Consider the following 18,106-nt stretch of genomic DNA (forward strand, 5'->3'; position numbering starts at 1 on the left):
GAAGCAGGCTTCCCGCGGAGCAGGGAGCCCGATGCGGGGCTTGATCCCAGGACCCTGTATCATGACCTGAGCCGAAGGCAGACGCTTAACGACTGAGTCACTCAGGTGCCCCTGATGTTCGGAATTTTAAAATGTCTCCAAGACCATTGATAAACCTCTTCCTGTTTCTGGTAGAATTTTTTTTTTTTTTTTTTTTTAAGAAGGAACAGCTTAGGGGCGCCTGGGTGGCTCAGTTGGTTAAGCGTCTGCCTTTGGCTCAGGTCATGGTCCCAGGGTCCTGGGATCAAGCCCCGCATCAGGCTCCCTGCTCCGCAGGAAGCCTGCTTCTCCCTCTCCCACTCCCCCCGCTTGTGTTCCCTCTCTTGCTGTCTCTCTCTCTCTGTCAAATAAATAAATAAAATCTTAAAAAAAAAAAGGAACAGCTTGGTGTCGTTTAAATGAAATCATACAAGTTTTATGTCTCCTAAATAACATAATTTTTTTACCCTTTACTTAAATTTTTTAGATGTATTTATCCAGAAGTTTCAAGGCTTGCTTCGAGTCATATCTTGAACTTCTGAGGAGGTGACAAGTAAACACATCTTTCAGGTTCAGGAGTCAGACTTCTTAGGTTCAGTGTCTGGCGTGCCCGTGTACACACACACACACACACACACACACACACACAGCAGACTATGGGAAAATCCTGGGAGTTACGATGCCCATCCCATTTTGCTCTCACTAGGGCGCCTGTGCTGAACAGAGGGTTAATTCTCTTCCTTCTTCCTCCTTTGTTGCTGCTATTACTCCTCCCCCACTCCAGTTTTATTGAGATGTAATTGACATATGACATTGTATTAGCTTAAGGTGCGCCACAAAATGATTTGATATTTGTATATATTGTGACACGATCACTGTAATAAGTTCACTTAACATCCATCACCTCGAGTAGTTACAGCAAAGTAGGGAGCCCTTCATGCATTTGCATGTCATCCTTGGAGGGGCATGCTAATTGTCTCCGTATCGTTCTAATTTTAGTATATATGCTGCCCAAGCGGGCACAGGTACTTCCTTGTCTTTATTACCCTCATCATTCTTGTCATCCTCACTGTCTGTTGGGCGTGGCGAGCCCATCACTGTCTTCCCACACTTCCTGCATGGGGAAAGGGAATCAGGAAAGAGGAGCCTCCCCCATGCCCCCTCAGTTCACCGTTTGAATTTCTTCCCTCTTCGCAGCCTAAGACTCCACCCCCTCTTCCCATAACCTTGGAAAGTTCACTGGGAGGAATCACTTTCTGTATAGCTGTTAGTATCCCTTGTGCCCTCCTTCGGTGGTTATTCAGCACCGTAATGCATCAGAAATGGTCTGATGAAAATAAATGATGAGGGGCGCCTGGGTGGCTCAGTCGGTTAAGCGACTGCCTTCGGCTCGGGTCATGATCCTGGAGTCCCGGGATCGAGTCCCGCGTCGGGCTCCCTGCTCGGCGGGGAGTCTGCTTCTCCCTCTGCCCCTCTCCCCTCTCATGTGCTCTCTCTCTCTCTCATTCTCTCTCTCAAATAAATAAATAAAATCTTAAAAAAAAACAAAACAAGTATCTTAAAAAAAAAAAATAAATGATTAAACCCAGTGGAGCTCTGCTGTAAAGTGACTTTTATGTCGAAAGAGTGTGCTCAAAAATCTAATTACGGCTATGACCTAATTAAATCCTTTTTCTTTTTCACAGTTTAAACAGCTATGGCAATGAGAATAACTTTTCATGGAAAATTAAAACCTAGAGGCAGTGCCTGATTTCCTTTACAGTCTCTAGCTGGGCAACAAAAACAGCTTGTGGATGTCTTTCCAGGACATCACTGTCGAAGCAACAGGAACTTGAAGTGGCACGTTCGGGAGCTGCCTTGTTATTGTTGAGCCGTATGGAAACAGTCAGCAAAGAAGTTAGCTATCTGGGAATTCTTCGTTTATGAATAAGGTTTTCCCAGAGGGCACATGGGAGGGGAAATACAGTTGTGGATTAAAGAAAAAAAAATTAAATTCCATTTCCCATTGTCAAAACAATTCGTAGGGAAGGGAGTGATGCTAGAGGACATTTTGCTATTTTGGATAAGTTTGTTGTTTTCTTGTTTCCAATTATGCGCTCCTAATTCTTTTCTGGGCTATTTTTAGTGCCATTGACCATCACAATGTTCTCTTCTGCAAAAGTATGATAACAATTCTGGCTTTCACAACTTCTGCCTGAATGAATTTGCAGCAGTTCATTTACTAAGGAAATACCCCAAATTTCTATAAATTTCCTGGCTCCAAGGCTTATATGTCATTTAAAATAACTAAAAGTGATTTTTGCAACACAAAGGCCAGTTAATTGGGGACAGTTACAAGGCGCCTGTCCGGGATATACTGATGTGTACTTAGTTCACTCTGGGATAGTACTGCATAAATGAGTGCTGAGCGAATGCTGATCTTGTACACAGCTTTGCAGGTCTGTGCACTCATATCAGATATAGAGAAAGGTGGAATTCTGCAGATATCTCCTGAAGTACCTCCCACCGCCCCCAATAATGCTCTTGTGATGCATATATGTCTTTATTGTTTCCTTCTAGAGACCCTCTCTCTGCATCGCTAAAACTAGATTTCCTAAGGTGTAGCCGAGCCCAGGGTCATCCGCAGAGAGCTTTTCAGACCCTGTCCGTGCTCAAACCAGAGGGCAGGCTGGGGGCAGAAGTGAGTTGCCTGTGCCATGAGACCATGAGCGGCCATAGTCAGACCTGATGAAATGAAACCGTTCTTGGGAAGTCCGAAGGAGCAGACGTTCATTCTGGGAAAGCTGAGTTTTGACGCGTGATAGAAAGGAATGACCCGTGGATGTGAAAGACTTTTGGTGATGTTGTTTTTGTTTATATGTGTTTGTCCAACTGTAAGGCCAGGCAGTTAAGTACAAGCAGGTTGTGCTTGTTTGTATGACTCCAGAATAGCCAGCCAGTCAGTGTATATGCAGCAAGGAAAGTTTTTTTTCAGTCAACAGCGAATTGCCTGGTACCATATAAACACAACTAGTGTTAGACTGTGTGTTAATTGTATTGTTTCTGTGCCCTCCTGGGGGGTGTTGGTGGAGGAAGGTTGTGAGGGGAACAGGATCTCCCTGGCGACACCTCCACATCTGTCCTCTTGTCGTATGACTTCTGGGGGCTGGAGGGCATGCTCCCTGTGCAGCCCCCGAGCCACATCTTTCTCCAAGGAAAGTTTTATCTTGTTTCTTTCCTGCCTCACCTCACGCCGTTCATTGTTCCCTAGTTGGGGCTTTGTGTGTTTTCTGCACAGTTTTCCAGGCGCACGCCACGTTTGGCCCAGAATGTGGTAGGTGATTAGTCAAGAGTTGATAAATAAAATACCCACCACTTTGCCTCACCTCCATGTCAGGAGAAGAAAAATAAGGGCAAGGATCAGGCTAATTAGAAAAATCATAACAAGCCGGTCACTCCGCCCCAGCCAGCCACCTGGGTGTTTAGTGCAGGTGAGCACAAGGGAGGCAGGGCATATCCTACTCAAGGTTATATCCCCAACACCTGCTGGAGTGCCCCCGCTCTCCATAAATATGCCTAAATAATGCGTAAAGGGTCGATGTGTTTCCAGATGCAAAATTTGAACTGCAAAGAGTTTGGTGACCGTTTAAGTGCCTCTTACCTTTTTTAGTGAAAATGGAATTAGGGGCCACTGTTTTCAAGTCTCTGGTTTGTCTTTTGTACAGTGACTACCCCCCAAAAAAGAAACAAGATTTTACTTTTTTTTTTCCACACTGTGTTCAATTTATCTTCTTGGAATTAGAACACTTTGGTTTCAAGGATCCAGTCACCTGTTATTATCTCTGCACTGCCCTCTCTCCCCGCAAAGGATTTTCACCTGGGAAAACAAATTTTTTTTTCAAGTGAGAGTAAGAGGTGTTCTCATGACTTTGGGCCCTGCATCCTTACAAATCCTTACCTTACAAATTGTACTGTGAACATCGTTGACACTACTATCCCAAATTGCCAAATGTTTGTGACATTTGGTCATGCTGTTCAGAGCTCTTCCGTCTGTGTGCCCTTAAAATGTTAGGATTTGGGAGTTCAGCACTTTGGCAAGGAGGGGTTTGGCGGTTATTTGGTGTCACTTTTCATTGGAGTATATCAGTTTTGTCTTTTTTTTTAAAGATTTTATTTATTAGAGCATGAGCGGGGGGAGGGGCAGAGGGAGAGGGAGAAGCCGACTCCCCGCTGAGCAGGGACCTAGACCCAGGGCTCGATCCCAGGACCCTGAGATAATGACCTGAGCCGAAGGCAGACGCTTAACAGACTGAGCCACCCGGGCGCCCCTCAGTTTTGTCTTTCACGGATGGCTAGAACTCTCAAGAAATTAGAAAAGGAGTTCACTCCTTTCTGAGGGAGTGTCTTCTCGTATCCCCCACAGCTGAGGCCATGGTCCGTGATCAGGAGATACTTCTTCATGAAAGTATTCCCCACCCCCATCCTGGTATCTGAGTTGAGCTATAACTTCGTGAACCACTCAGATCTCATTAAGTCCTGATGTATCTTCTGTGAAGTCAGTAATGGTTATTCCTCTTTTCCTCAACTTATAGTCAGGCTGTTGACTGTTTACGGATTATGTAAGGCCTACCTGGGTTTCTGTACTCACGCTTCTTATGAGGTTTTTCTTTTCCCTGAAAATTTTTTTTCAAGTTGTTCTGTTGGAACATGTTACATTCAGCAAATTTATTCAGCAGAGATTTAAAGACTGATGAGACAGTAGAGAGTACTGACACACAGCCCTGCTCTTGGGAGACAGAAAGGCCTGGATCAGAATTCCACTCTAGCAATGTAACCTTGGAGAGATTACTTAGCCTTCGTATGTATCAGTTTTCTCATCTGTAAAATGGGAATCATTGTATGACGTCATGGAAATGTTGCAGGGATTGTGTGAAATAATGTGTGTGGAGCATTTTACATCAGCTAGTATAGTATTGCTTGAAAAGAATGAGCCTTTCCTTCACAGATGGAGAAACGTTTGAAGTGCTGTTTGCATTTTGGGTTCAGCTGCAGTTTCAGAGCTGCCTATCTGGGTTGATAGAGAGCCTTCGCTTCTGCTTTGTTCCATTTTGCCATTCTAGTATCAAGAGAAATCTAAAGTGACCAGATCCAAGTGACACCGTAGGTTTCAAAGTGCTTTTTTCAATTTTTCAAAGAACTCAGAGAACCTGAGTTATCATTTTGGAAGTTCTACACAAGTGTTTATTTAAAAAAAACGAAGAAGAAAGAAAGAAGTATGGGTCCTAAGGATTGTTGGCTGGGTGTTCAGGAGGGAAATGGCAGCTTTCAGCCTGGACTAGGTTAGCTGCAAGAGATCGGGGCATTGAGACAGAAGTGGCCTCAAATCTGATGTGGAACCACACACCCACCAGAACGGCCGAAATTGTAGAGACTGACAATACCGAGTGTTGGCGAGGATGCCGCATAGCATTTCTGGCTTAGAAAACACTGCAGCTAAACGAGGTACTGTGTAGGATGCAGCAGTCCCACTCCGGGCATGTACGTGAGAGAAACAAAGGCAGATACGCACGTGTACACTTCCTCTCTCTTATCCGCTTGTAATCCGTATATTTTGTCTGTAACCACTGTCTTTTTAAGCTTCTTGAAAATTCTCACTGGAATAAGTCAGGAAATGAATAAAATCCCCCACCCCCTTTAAAAAATTTTTTAAGTGAGAGACTAAAATTTAATCCCTGAGAAATACTTTATAGATGATGTCTTTGTTTCTCATGGAGGGGAAAGCTGAAATCCAGAGAGGGGACTGGCCTGCCTGAGGTCCCTCAGGAGTCTGCGATGCCCAGGACTCCCAGGACACTGCTGGCCCGGCTCTCCCACAGACATGGGCACAAAAGCAGACGCTCACGAGATCGGCGTGGGCTCACGCGGAGTCCCAGTGCAGGCTTACCTCTGGCGTGCCGATCAAACGACGCGCCCGGTCGTCCTCGAACCGGCTGCCCATCGTCCTTAAGGGGTAGGATTTTCCATGGGATTTTTTTTTAGGACCGTGCTAGGAAAAAGGGGTCCCCAGCTATTGTTTTGTTTTTTTCTCAGCTTTTACGGTGGTCACTCCTCACCTCACACTTTGTGCTCCAGTGGCTTTGGGCTCCACCCAGTGGCTTCGAGTTTGCTGACTTGTTGGTACTGTTCCTTCTATGTGGAAAGCCCTTCCCCAGCTTCCTCACTGCATAATTCTTACCATCTCGATGTGGGGCTCGCTCCCACAATATCCAGAGTATGCCCGTAATCTCGGCACTTAACATGTCCCACTGAAACGATCTGCTTCGTGGCCTCTCTAGAAGCAGCGAGGCTGCGGAGGGCGTGTGAGCGCGGGTGCTGGCCTGTCGTTTTCTCCTCTCTGGTACCCAGGGAGGGCTCGGGGCGCGTCATTTGGCCTCTGCTTCATTCCAGCAGTAACTCAAAGCCCTTTTTCCTTTTTCACTTCTAATTCGGTAAAAGCTTCTTCTGAAACAGTTAGTCATTGTTTTTTTAACTTTCACTTTTTTAAAGCCTCCAAAAGAGCAAGGAATAGTGTCTTAGCTCATGTTGCCATTACCAAATACCACAGACTGGGCGGCTGGAGCCACAGACATTTATTCCTCGCGGTTCTGGAGGCTGCACGTCCGTGATGAAGGTGCCGGCAGGGCTGGTGTCTGGAGGGAGCTCTCCCCTTGGGTTGCAGATGGCTGCCTTCTAGCTGTGTCTTCACATGGCAAAGAGAGAGAGAGAGCAAGCTCTCTGGTCTCATAAGGTCACCAAGCCCATCGTGAGGAGCCCTTCCCCCCACCATGAGCCCATCTAACCCCAGTTGCCTTCCAAAGGTCCCATCTCCATATACCATCACATTGGACGTTAGGGCTGCAACATACGAGTTGGGGGGTGGGGGTGGGGCACAGTTCAGGCCATAGCAGAAGAGCTCACTGACATTTACAGGGTGCGCCAAGCTGTAGAGCAAGAGCTGAAAGCCGTCATGGTTTGTGTAAATCCCTCAAGTGGACTTGAGCTGTCGGGGTGAATCTTGCATAAGCTTTGTACATTCCTCAGGAGTTCTCACTCTCAGATCTTGCAAAACTGTCTGTGACCAGAGCTGGAGAAGGCACAGCCCATGACGTTACGGCCTCACTACTCCCACCTGATACTCCTCCAGGAACTGGGATTGAGGAAGGAGGCAGGTTTAAAGCCGCAAAAAGGTTTTCATCAAATGGGCACTACATTTCCTTAAACACTGCAAGGAGGTCTGGATGTGTATCTTTTGGCAAATCCATTCTTTTTCATCCATTATTACTCAGGATAACAATGTCATGAATTGAACTCATATCAAAAGGAGATGAAAAAAATCCTCAGGCCTTGGAGTAAATATAATTATGGTGCTTTTATTTAAAGCTCCTTTGAGCTGCAATTTATTTCATTTCTAAAAATAAACTGCAGAGATTAGATCTCTCCTTTGAGTGACTCAAAACAACTCAGAAAATTAAACACCTTAGCCACATGCCCTTCCTTCCCAGAGGCACAGAGCACTGTTTAGCTTGGGAGACTGATAGAACTTTTCAATCAGCAGGACAAAATTTTAAAAATCACTTTGGCAGAAACCAATCATTTTAAAAAGTCTGTCAGTAGATGAGTACATTTACTGAATAAAATGAAACTGAGAAAGTTGAGAAAAAGTACCAGAATGAAGAATCTATTGACTCCCCACCAGGCTGTCTCTGAATTGAGTTTGAAAGTTAGGGTCATCTCAAATTCTCTGTTCGTCTTCAACAATTGGATGTTCTAAGTATGACAACATTATTTTGCCCTTTATACAGCTTGGCAAAGAAGCAGTCCTTGGCATATTTATCGACTCTTAAAAAACATAGTATATGATAGAAAATTAGACAAGTCAGATATTTTAGGATGAGCTGAAGTGGAATGCCCAGAGAGAGGTAAAAGGAAGAAGCCCTCCAGAGGTACCAGGAAATAGCACATCAGTGTCCATATAATATGGCCACTTGAGAAATGTGAATACTGAAGAGAAAAGTCTGACACCCAGCCTGGGAAAGAGCTAACACCTTCTGCACAACTGTGCCAGGAAGCTACAAATCTAAGAGAAAAAAATGTCCAAAGGGCCACAGATTTTTGAAGTTACAGCAAAGGACCAGAGTGAGATGGAATGATCAGACACACAGGTCTTTTCAGTACATAGCATGTGTTGGAAAGTTCAGAGTTTTGATACTTAAACTCTACTACCCACTCCTCTTCCCTTCTTGGGTGTAGACAAAGAGAATACATGCACAAGGAATAGTAGGCAAGTGGGAAACAAAGTTGAGCTGAAAATGTCAAGAGAGTTGAAATGTTGAAAATGTTTAGAGACTTAAGGCTTTCTGCTCCCTATAGGAGGCATGGCTTCCTCCTCATCCTCCATTCCCATCCCCAACAGATGGAGACAGAGACTCCAGGGAATTTTACTGCCTGGATTCAAAAGAAGAGAGAAACCATTTAGAGTCTGGGTTTTGTGTGTAAAGCACTAGAATCCCCCTAACTCGTGTAATGAGCTTCAGTAAACGTACAAGATGAGTAAGTCTTCCCATCTGAGTGAACTTTGATGAGAGTGAAAGGCCAGGAGGCGGAAGAGTTTCCTCCCCCATGGGCAGAGAGAATCATGAGGAAGAACCCAAATGTTGCTTTCACCACCAGCTGCCTTATTAATCCCCATCAGTTGCATCATACCTGAAACTGTCTGAGAGAAAGAGAAAGAGATTGTGCCTTCGAGAAAGTCCTGTTGCCCCAGGCTGGTGTGTGTGTGTGTGTGTGTGTGTGTGTGTGTGTGTGTGTGTGTGTGTGTGTGTGTGTGTGTGTGTGTGTGTGTGTGTGTGTGATCCTAGGTGTGTGTGTGTGTGTGTGTGTGTGTGTGATCCTAGGTGTGGGTGTGTGTGTGTGTGTGTGTGTGTGTGTGTGTGTGTGTGTGATCCTAGGTGTGGGTGTGTGTGTGTGTGTGTGTGTGTATGATCCTAGAGTATGGATCCATATATGATATATATGATCCTAGACTATGATAAAAGAACAAAGGTAATTAAAATTGTAATGAGTTAATAAGATTGTCACTATCAGGAAGATGTTCAGAACAAATCAAATAAAGCCTCCCCACCTCGACTCACCATGACATCCAAGGAGGCTCTAGGAAAACAGTGGTTAGCCAAGCCTGGTTTGAAAACCAGTAGCTTACCATTTCTCTGGGTCTCAGTTTTCTTATCTATATAATAAATGGAAACCTTTTACTTCAGAGTAGAGTGTTGTACTTTGTGACAGGCCAACATTCAACTGAAGCAACTAGGGAGAAAAGCAAATAAATTGCAAAAATAATATTTTTAAAGAAATCAGAGGGGCACCTGGGTGGCTTAGTCAAGTGTCTGACTCTTGATCTCAGCTCAGGTCTTGATCTCAGGGTCATGAGTTCAAGCCCTTCACTGGGCTCTACACCAGGTGTGAAGCCTACTTAAAAAAAGAAAAACAAATCAGAGACCGGTGAAAGCAATGAGAACCACATAAATAAATTTCCAGAGCAGGAAGGACCCTTCCTAGGTATACTGAATAACACAAGGTCTTTTCTTCGAGGCGGTTGGCAGGGAGGGGAGGAGCTTGCTGATTTTGGGTGGGGACTAAGGATCTGGCTTGGTCCAAGAAGAGTAGACTGGACACAGTTTGCAGGATTCGTGAGACATAAAGGGGGAAAAAGAATGGAGAGAACAGAAGAAAGCGTGAGAGACATGGGAAATTGTCCAAAAAATCCAATGTATGTGTAACCGCAGTTCTAAAAGAGAGAGATTGGGCAGACACAGTATTTGAAGGGATAATGGCTGAAAAGTTTCCGTAACTGCCGAAAGATATCAATTGCAGCTTGAAGCTCACCAAACCCCAAACAAAAAATACAAAGAAAACCATACTTAGGCATATCCTAGTCAAACTGTTGAAAACCAGAGATGAAGGGAAAATCTTATAATAACCAGAGAAAAAAGACATTACCTTAAGATAAGCAAGTAACTGACATTTCCCCTGTCACTAGGAATGCCAACAGACAATGGAATAACATCTTTAAAGTGATGAAATTTAGGGGAGAGATGAGGTAATCTCAACAGTCATTTCTTTATTCCTGTTAAAGAACTGATCACCAACCTGTTCAAAATTACTATGAGTATATTTGGGGATTTACTGTGTGGAGTTTTCTAGACCCTTACTAAATGTATGTGCTTATTTGGTCTCCAGATCTTTCCGAAAATCGCATGTATGTATGTATGTATGTATGTATTTTTAAGTAATCTCTATGCCCAGCATGGGGCTGCACTCACAACCCTGAGATAAGAGGCACATGCTCGGGATGCCTGGGTGGCTCAGTCAGTTAAGCGTCTGCCTTCTGCTCAGGTCATGATCTCAGGGTCCTGGGATTGAGCCCCAAGTCAGGGTCTCTGCTCAGCAGGGAGTCTGCTTCTCCCTCCCTTTCTCTCTCTCTCTCTCAAATAAACATATAAATAAATAAAATCCTTAAAAAAAAAAGTCTCATGCTTTACCAATTGAGCCAGCCAGGCACCCCATAAAATCACATTTAAAACTCATTGTAAATCGGGGCGCCTGGGTGGCTCATTCTTTAAGCATCTGCCTTTGGCTCAGGTCATGATCCCGGGGTCCTGGGATCCAGCCCCGCATCGGGCTCCCTCCTCAGTGGGGAGCCTGCTTCTCCCTCTGCGACTCCCCCTGCTTGTGTTCCCTCTCTTGCTGTGTCTCTCTCTGTCAAATTAATAAATAAAATCTTTAAAAAAAAAAAAACCTCATTGTAAATCAAGGAAAGTAGTATATAATTTGGATAGATAGACCATGTTCTAAAGTAAAATATAAATATTTGGAGGTAGAATAAAAGATTCTATAAAAAGGAAACCACAATATAATGGTCTGATACATGTTTAGTGTCAGTTAAGGTGTTGGAAGGAATAGTGATTTAGAATTCCTTGCTACTTGAAATGTGGCCTTGACACCAAAAGCACAAGCCACAAAAGAAAAAAACTGATAAATGGGACTTCATCAGAATTATAAACTTTGTTGCAAAGTACGCCATCAAGAAAATGAAAAGACAACCCACAGCAAATTATATATCTGATAAGGGACTTGTATCTAGAATATAGAAAGACCTCTTATCAGTCAATAGTAAAGAGAGAGAACTCAATTTAAAAGGGGGCAAAGGATCCGAATAGACAGTTCCTTAGAGAAGACACACATATGGCCAATAGCCCCATGAAAAGATACCCAACATCAGTAGCCTCCAGGGAAATGCAAACCAAAATCACAATGAGATTCCACTTCATATCCACTAGGATGGCTGTAAAAAAAAGACCAATAAGGTCAAGCATGTGAAGAAATTGGAATCCCCACACTCTGCTGGTGGGAATGTAAAACGGTGCAATAAGTGATAGTTACAGAGATGATGGTGATAATGGTGATGGGGATGATGATGTCTGGCCACAAATGGCCAGGTTCTGGCCTATTCATCGATGTTACAAAGCAGTTCTATGAATTTTGGCAGTTTTGTGGACACGTTTACTCAACCTAATGATACGTCAATAACCAGGGATTCAACCATACCCTCCTATGAAAATTACTAGGGAATTCTTTTTTTTTTTTTTTTTTAAGATTTTATTATTTGAGAGAAAGAGAGAGGACGAGCGGTCGGGGCGGGGGTAGGGCGAGGGGCAGAGGGAGAAGCAGGCTCCCTGCTGAATGGTTAGCCCAGACGGATGGACGTGGGGCTTGATCCCACAACCCCCAGATCATCACCTGAGCCAAAGGCAGACGCTTAACCAACTGAGCCACCCAGGCGCCCAATGTGACTGGTACTGGACAGGACTTTAGTTTTTGTCTTTTGGGTGTTTTGAGAGGAGACCGATGTGTGGCCGGGGTTGAGAGGCTGAGTCAGGTCGACGTGCCCAGGGTTCCGCAGGACTGCCGCTGAGGGCTTGCTACCCGAGGTGGAAGGGGAGGGTCGGCACAGGAGTCAGACCTGGGTAGTTAGTCCCAGCTCTTCCCTCGTGGTGACTCTGTGCCTTGAGCAACGTCACCTCTAGGAGCTTCAGTTTCTTCACCTGTAAAATGGGCTAAGCACCCTCCTGTGCAGGGATGTTGGGAGGAGCACATGAGCTCATACATGTAACATTACAGAGCGGACGTCTGGCACATTTTTGGTCCTCTTTAAATTGTGGTCACTTTCTTCCCTTACCATCTCTGAACAAGATAGTCATGTCACGTCTTTCCTAACTCAGCTCTTCTTCTATAAAATGTAGGAGTTTGTTGAAAGTCACCCAGGAGTTTTCTCATTTTAAAATTGATCCTTCCTTCCCATGCCCTTCATCTCCTTTTGTCCCTCATCTATATTCTTGATCCCATTGTGCTTATGGGAAACATTATTCTGATACCTGACAGAGTGAAGACTCATTGTACACTTGAATGAGGTGATACCAAACTATGAATAGCCACGCCCAGTTTAGCTTGAGCTGTCTGTCGTTAATAATTACACTGATCATTATAATAAATCAGAGGATTGATAGTAAGGGTTAAATTGAATGTTTTTAAATTGCCAAATAGAGTTCTCAGCCGTAGCTGTGGTTGGTGTCTGGTGGATTTGGAATAGTTCCTTGGGTCTTGGGTGAAAAAGAGATAATCTGCTCTCGGTTTATAAATTTTTATGGTTTTACTCTTTACCCTAAAAAGGCCTATTAGTAACATTCATAGGTGAGCCTACAACACAGATGGACTGCAGGACAAACTGACATATACCTCCTGCTCCGTGGCCTGGGAAGGAGTTAGAGCCTCCCTTTCCTTGGAGATGTGGCCACGTCAAGCCGTCCGTACCAGCTGCACAGAGTAGTTCTTGAGACAGGGCTGGAGTTGGAAGGTGTAGAGCAGAACTCCTCACGTCTGAATATGAAAGCCTATCACCTGGCTGGCTGTTCAAATGTAGATGTTGTTCAGTAGGTCTGAAGTGGGGCCTGATACTCTGCATTTCCTACGGGCTCCCAGGTGGTGTTAATGGCAAGGGCATGCAAGACATCTCTTCTTCTGTCTGCCCAGCACTTCCCCTCCTTCCTCCAGGGAAATGTGCCTTCCTTCATTCCAACCCTGAAGTTCAGGGTTGAACTTCCGCGTTTTTACATTATTCTCCCCCCCCACACACACACACACCCACACCCCCACCCCCACCCCAGGCATGGTCAGTTGGTTCAGGAGACAATCAGAATCTTTCCTGACATGTTTGGACTTGAAGCCAGAGTGAGCCAGTCGTGAATCCTCCCTGCGGAGCTCTTTCTAGCCTCCTGGAGGTAAGTGGGGAAAGAAGCACAGAGGAGGAGCAGCAGAGTGTCTCTGTTGTTCTCCAGTCTGGCTTCCAACTGCCCCTAATGTATGAAAAGGGATTTAAAAATAAACAAGACTGTGACTTGCCAGCTCCAGTGAAGTGTATCGGCCACTTACTGTGTGTGGGTCTCTGTAGAACATACAGAGAGGAACATAATAGGCCCTGGTGGGGGAGACCACACATTTCCATAGTTTGGCGCGTGCAGTGCCAAGGGGTATGGAAGCCTCTGGAAGAGGTGCCTGATCCACCCAGATGTGTGGATGGGGTGGGGGGGGTCAGGTTCATAGAAGTTTTCTAGGGGCGCCTGCGTCGCTCAGTCGGTTAAGCATCTAACTCTTGGTTTTGGCTAAGGTCATGATCTCAGGGTCCTGGGATCGAGCCCCTTGTCAGCTCTGTGCTCAGCAGGGAGTCTGCTTGAGGATTCTCTCTCCCACTCTCTCTCTCTCCCCCTCCCCCCCATGCTCTTGTGCGCTCTCCCTCTCTCTAAAATAAATAAATCTTTTATTTTTTTTTAAAGCTGTAGAAGTTTTCTAGAAATGGATTTTCAAAAGCGAGCAGGAATAGTGTGGGGAGGCCAATTGTGTGAAGTTGTTCCAGGCAGAAGGTCTTTGCTGAGCAAACATGATGGTGTGAAACCGTGTTAGAAACACTACAATGAGTTTAAGTGGGAGGTGCGGGCGGTCCCTGAGGCAGTGACAGTGCAAGGCCTTTTCTCTGTGCTGCATTCGGTCCCTTTCTTCTTAAGTCGCATGTGTTTAAACAACAACAACAAAGCAGTCACAAACAACAAGCCCAACTCTCTGATCCCCCCCTAAATGCATGATTGTCTGGCAGGTTCCCACCAACCACCACTCCCCTTTCACTTTGGACAAACAGAAAATTTGTCTTAGGATCGGAATGCATGTTTAAAAAACAAGCCTGATCTGCTTTAAATACCAAAATCTGCTTCAATAACAGAGGTTGTGACATCCGCTGACAAAGCCAGGAAGTTCAAAGGCCCGTTGGCCGGCACGATGTATTGAGCTCTGCTGTTGTTGGCATCCCTCAGCCCGCGGCTGGTCCTGGTGTTTGTTGTTCAGATCTGTGTGTACGACTGAGACATTCCTCAGACCACAGGACTCTTTCTTCTGGGGGGGAGAATTTGTATTTTTAAACATGCTTTCTGAAAGCAAGAACAACAATTGCTATTTAAGGGCTGCTACTGAAGTCTCTTGAATGGCAAGTTCTAGGAGTAACTCAAAGTCTGTTTCTTGAGCACATTTTAGCCATTTTAAAGGCTTAAAAAAAAAAGTTTACACGTTTACTAACATTCGTCACCAGAACTTTTTCGTCATCCAAACCTGAAACTCTGTCCCCATTCACACTAACTCCCCACTCCCAGTTCCCCCCAAGCCCTGGTAACTTCCATTCTACTTTCTGTCTCTATGAATGTGATGACTCTAGGTACCTAATATAAGTGGAATCCTACAACATTTGTATTTTGTATTTCTGTATCTGGCTTATTTCACCTAGTATGTCTTTCAGGTTCATCCATGCTGTAGCATGTGTCTGAATTGCCTTCCTTTTAAAGGCTGAATGTACCACATTTTGCTGATCCATTCATCCATTGATGGATACTTGGGTTGCTTCCAAATCTGGGCTATTGTGAATAATACTGCTACGAACACGGGTGTACAAATCTGTTTGAGTTCCTGCTTTCAGTGGATTCTTATTTTCTAAAAAAGCCATATGAAGGGGCGCCTGGCTGGCTCAGTCGGTAGAGCATGCGACTCTTGGTCTCAGGGTTGTGAGTTCGAGCCCCATGTTGGGTGTAGAGATTACTTAAAAAATAAAATCTTAAAAAAAAACAAAAAGCTGTATGGAGCTGGTGTGGGCCCTTTCTTGAGCTTCTGGCTGTGAGAGGAGGCTAACCTGCTGTGAGGGTCCCAGGCCCCTGGAGCCTCCCTCTCTCGGTCACAGTTCCCCCACCTTTGATCTTGGGGAGCCCCTTCCCCCTCTCAGGTCCTGCCTCTAGGTGACCGTGCGTAGGACACTCTGCACCCAGCCATGCACCCTCAGCTACTCCTGGCTTCTGTTTGTTCCTCAGTGGAACTGGAAGTGGACTGGACCCTTGGCATGAGCAGGTGTATCATTCCCACTTTTGAGTGTTCTTGAGCAGCCCAGGGCATATAGAAATCTTCCACTTTGCTGAGGGAGGAATTTGAACCTCACACATGGTGAGGTTGATGTGTGGGTGCAAGTCACTTAGTGGGCAAGTCAGGCTAGCCGACTGCCCAGTGTCTGCCTCTTAGCGAGGCGTTGTTGGCCGCTACTCTTCCCATCTTCGGCAGTGACTTTTGTGAAGTGGTAGAACTTTGGTGAGTGTGTGTGTGCGTGTGTGTGTGAGAGAGAGAGAGAGAAAATGCCTCCAGTGCTGACTGCTAGGGCTGGCAATGGAAGCAAAAGAAAGTAGAGAAGCCCCAGAAACTGATGGTTCTTACTGAAGAGATCACGGGGTGGCCTCTTGAGCTTTACAGTAGCTCCGTAGTGTAGACAACTTCACCATACATTCATTACAGAAATAAGACACACCTCTTTGTGACATTTTAGTGAGTGTCTCAGCCAGCCGAAAAGGTGCTCATTGAGAGATAAAACTTTAGAGAAGTCTGAAAAAGTGCCCCGGGAGAAAGGCAGGAGACTGTACAAACATTTCCAGGAAGCAGCACATGGCCGAGGCTCCAGTGTGGCTACTCAACCAATGTGAGTTTAAGTAAGGGCTGGTTTGGAAGTTTTAAGATGTGTTTTTCTTGGCAAAAGGTGCGGTTAATAGGAATAAACAGGCCGGTTGTCTGTCTCACGGCAGATGGGACTCCTCCTGTGCTAGAGAGGTGCTCGGAGGAAGGGAGGCGCGCCTCCCAGCCCGTGAGGACTGCAGGCCATGTGGGGGTGGCGGCCTCCCATGCTAGATGGAAAGCTGTGTGAGAGACGCAATCAGAGAGTAAGGGACGAAGCCCATCAGAGAAGGCCGTGAAGAGCTGGTGAAAAGGGGAGAACCTGAAGACAATGGTGAAGAATGAGGAAAGGCCACTTGGGCCCTTCATAAATGTAGGGAGGTGTTCTGTTAACGCCAAGCTGCCAACATCACGGCCATCCATCAGTAGAACGGAGCCTGTTTCGGCAGTTCTAAGAAATCCCCATTGGCTCCATCCCAGGAAATACCCAAGAAGTGGCAAAAGTAAAGAGGGATTAACAAGCTGAGTTTTGGTTAAGACTAAGGAAGGAAAAAAAAAAAGAAAGAGAAAATGACAGTAAAGTAAGAATAAAAGGGAAGGTAATAAAAGTGGGCACAAATGAGGAAAAAAACTATTTTTTTTCCAAATAGCGATATGTTGAGTTGGAAAACCTAGACGAAACACATTTTTGGAAAAAGGGAAAATGACAAACTTGAATCGGGGAGAAAGAGCAGATTTGATTAGGACGGTGGCCGTTAAAGGCCAGTCCCAACTAGAAGGCCAAGGCCCAAAGGGGTTGAAGTCAGAGTTAACGTCCGCAGTAAAGATCACCTTCATCCTTTATAGGAAGGTAAGCAGGGAAGCAGAAGCACTAACTTATGTGGTCAGTATAACCTTGTTTCCAAAACCAGACAGTTGCGTGGCAAGCTAATAAAATTTTAGGCCCCCTCCATAGATGCAATGTCCTAAGTATAATGTTAAGTGAAACAAGGGGAGGGTAGGAGATCCACTGCCATTCATCCTGCCCCCCTCCCCCCAGCACTGACAAATCTCTCTCCCCTTGGTCTTCGGGTTCTGCTTTACAGCTGTCTCACTGACCTGGTTGCCACCTCATTTTTTTTCCTGAAGACAACACAGGTCTGTTTTGTTGTCAGGGTTTTTGCTGGAAATCCATAAAAGAAGCAAACAGAGAGGGACCTCAAGTGGGTAAATTACACGGGTTCTGAAACCTCGCAGAGTTTCTGTACTGAAGGTTCCTGGTTTGTATTTCCAAACTCCTTTTTGAGATGGTACACGAATAAGGATGAGATTCATGTAACCATTCTCCTTCCTTCTGGCCACCTGCTTGCTGCCTGGTTCCCAGACTGGAGACCTGAAGAGGCCTCCAGGACAGCATGATGGCTTTTCACATTTCCCAGGGTGTCCAGACTGAGCAACCCATCCCACGACAGCCTGCTTCTGCTTCCCATTGCAAGAAAGCAAGTCCGTAGGCTCACCTTCCCAATGGAAGCTGTCTTGGATTTTAGAATACAGGATTCTGGGAAAAAAACATCTTTTCCTGAGCCGGCATTCCAACTGGTAACAAAGTTGGGTCTTTGGTTCACCCACACTCTCTGTGCTGCCTGTTTAGTGATAACTGTAGGAGTGTGAGTCCCATTACTGCCATTCCGAAGAGACTTTTCTGTCATTTCTAGCTTTGAGAGATGTGGGGGTAACCTCTTCCCTCTCTTTTGGCCTCTAGGTATTTGCAAATATTTTTTTTAAGTTTATTTTTTTAGTAATCTCTGCACCCAACGTGGGGCTCCAACTCTACCCTGAGATCAAGAGTCACACGCTTCTCCAACTGAGCCAGCCAGGTGCCCCTGCAAATAATTAATTAATGATTTAATTGTTCCCTCGCCCAGGAAACACCTGGTTTCTTAAAACTTCTATCATGGGCCAGAAAGATGGGGCATTAGTAAGGACAGGGTGAGAGTTGGTGCTGTGGGCA

General features: G+C 45.3%; 1 protein-coding gene and 1 non-coding gene across 2 annotated transcripts in view; one reads left to right on the forward strand and one right to left on the reverse strand.

Moving 5' to 3' along the window:
• Nucleotides 1-18,106, forward strand: part of SLC35D4 (solute carrier family 35 member D4) — a 117,017-nt gene that overhangs the window by 87,858 nt on the left and 11,053 nt on the right. The window lies entirely within an intron of this gene.
• Nucleotides 938-1,041, reverse strand: LOC114205133 (U6 spliceosomal RNA). Its single transcript, XR_003608331.1, has one exon. It is a non-coding gene; the product is annotated as a U6 spliceosomal RNA (small nuclear RNA).

The sequence above is a fragment of the Eumetopias jubatus genome, unplaced genomic scaffold, assembly GCF_037043125.1.
Source record: "Eumetopias jubatus isolate StellerSeaLion01/CBP00866 unplaced genomic scaffold, mEumJub1_p1.0 scaffold_16, whole genome shotgun sequence".
Classification (NCBI taxonomy): Eukaryota; Metazoa; Chordata; class Mammalia; order Carnivora; family Otariidae; genus Eumetopias; species Eumetopias jubatus.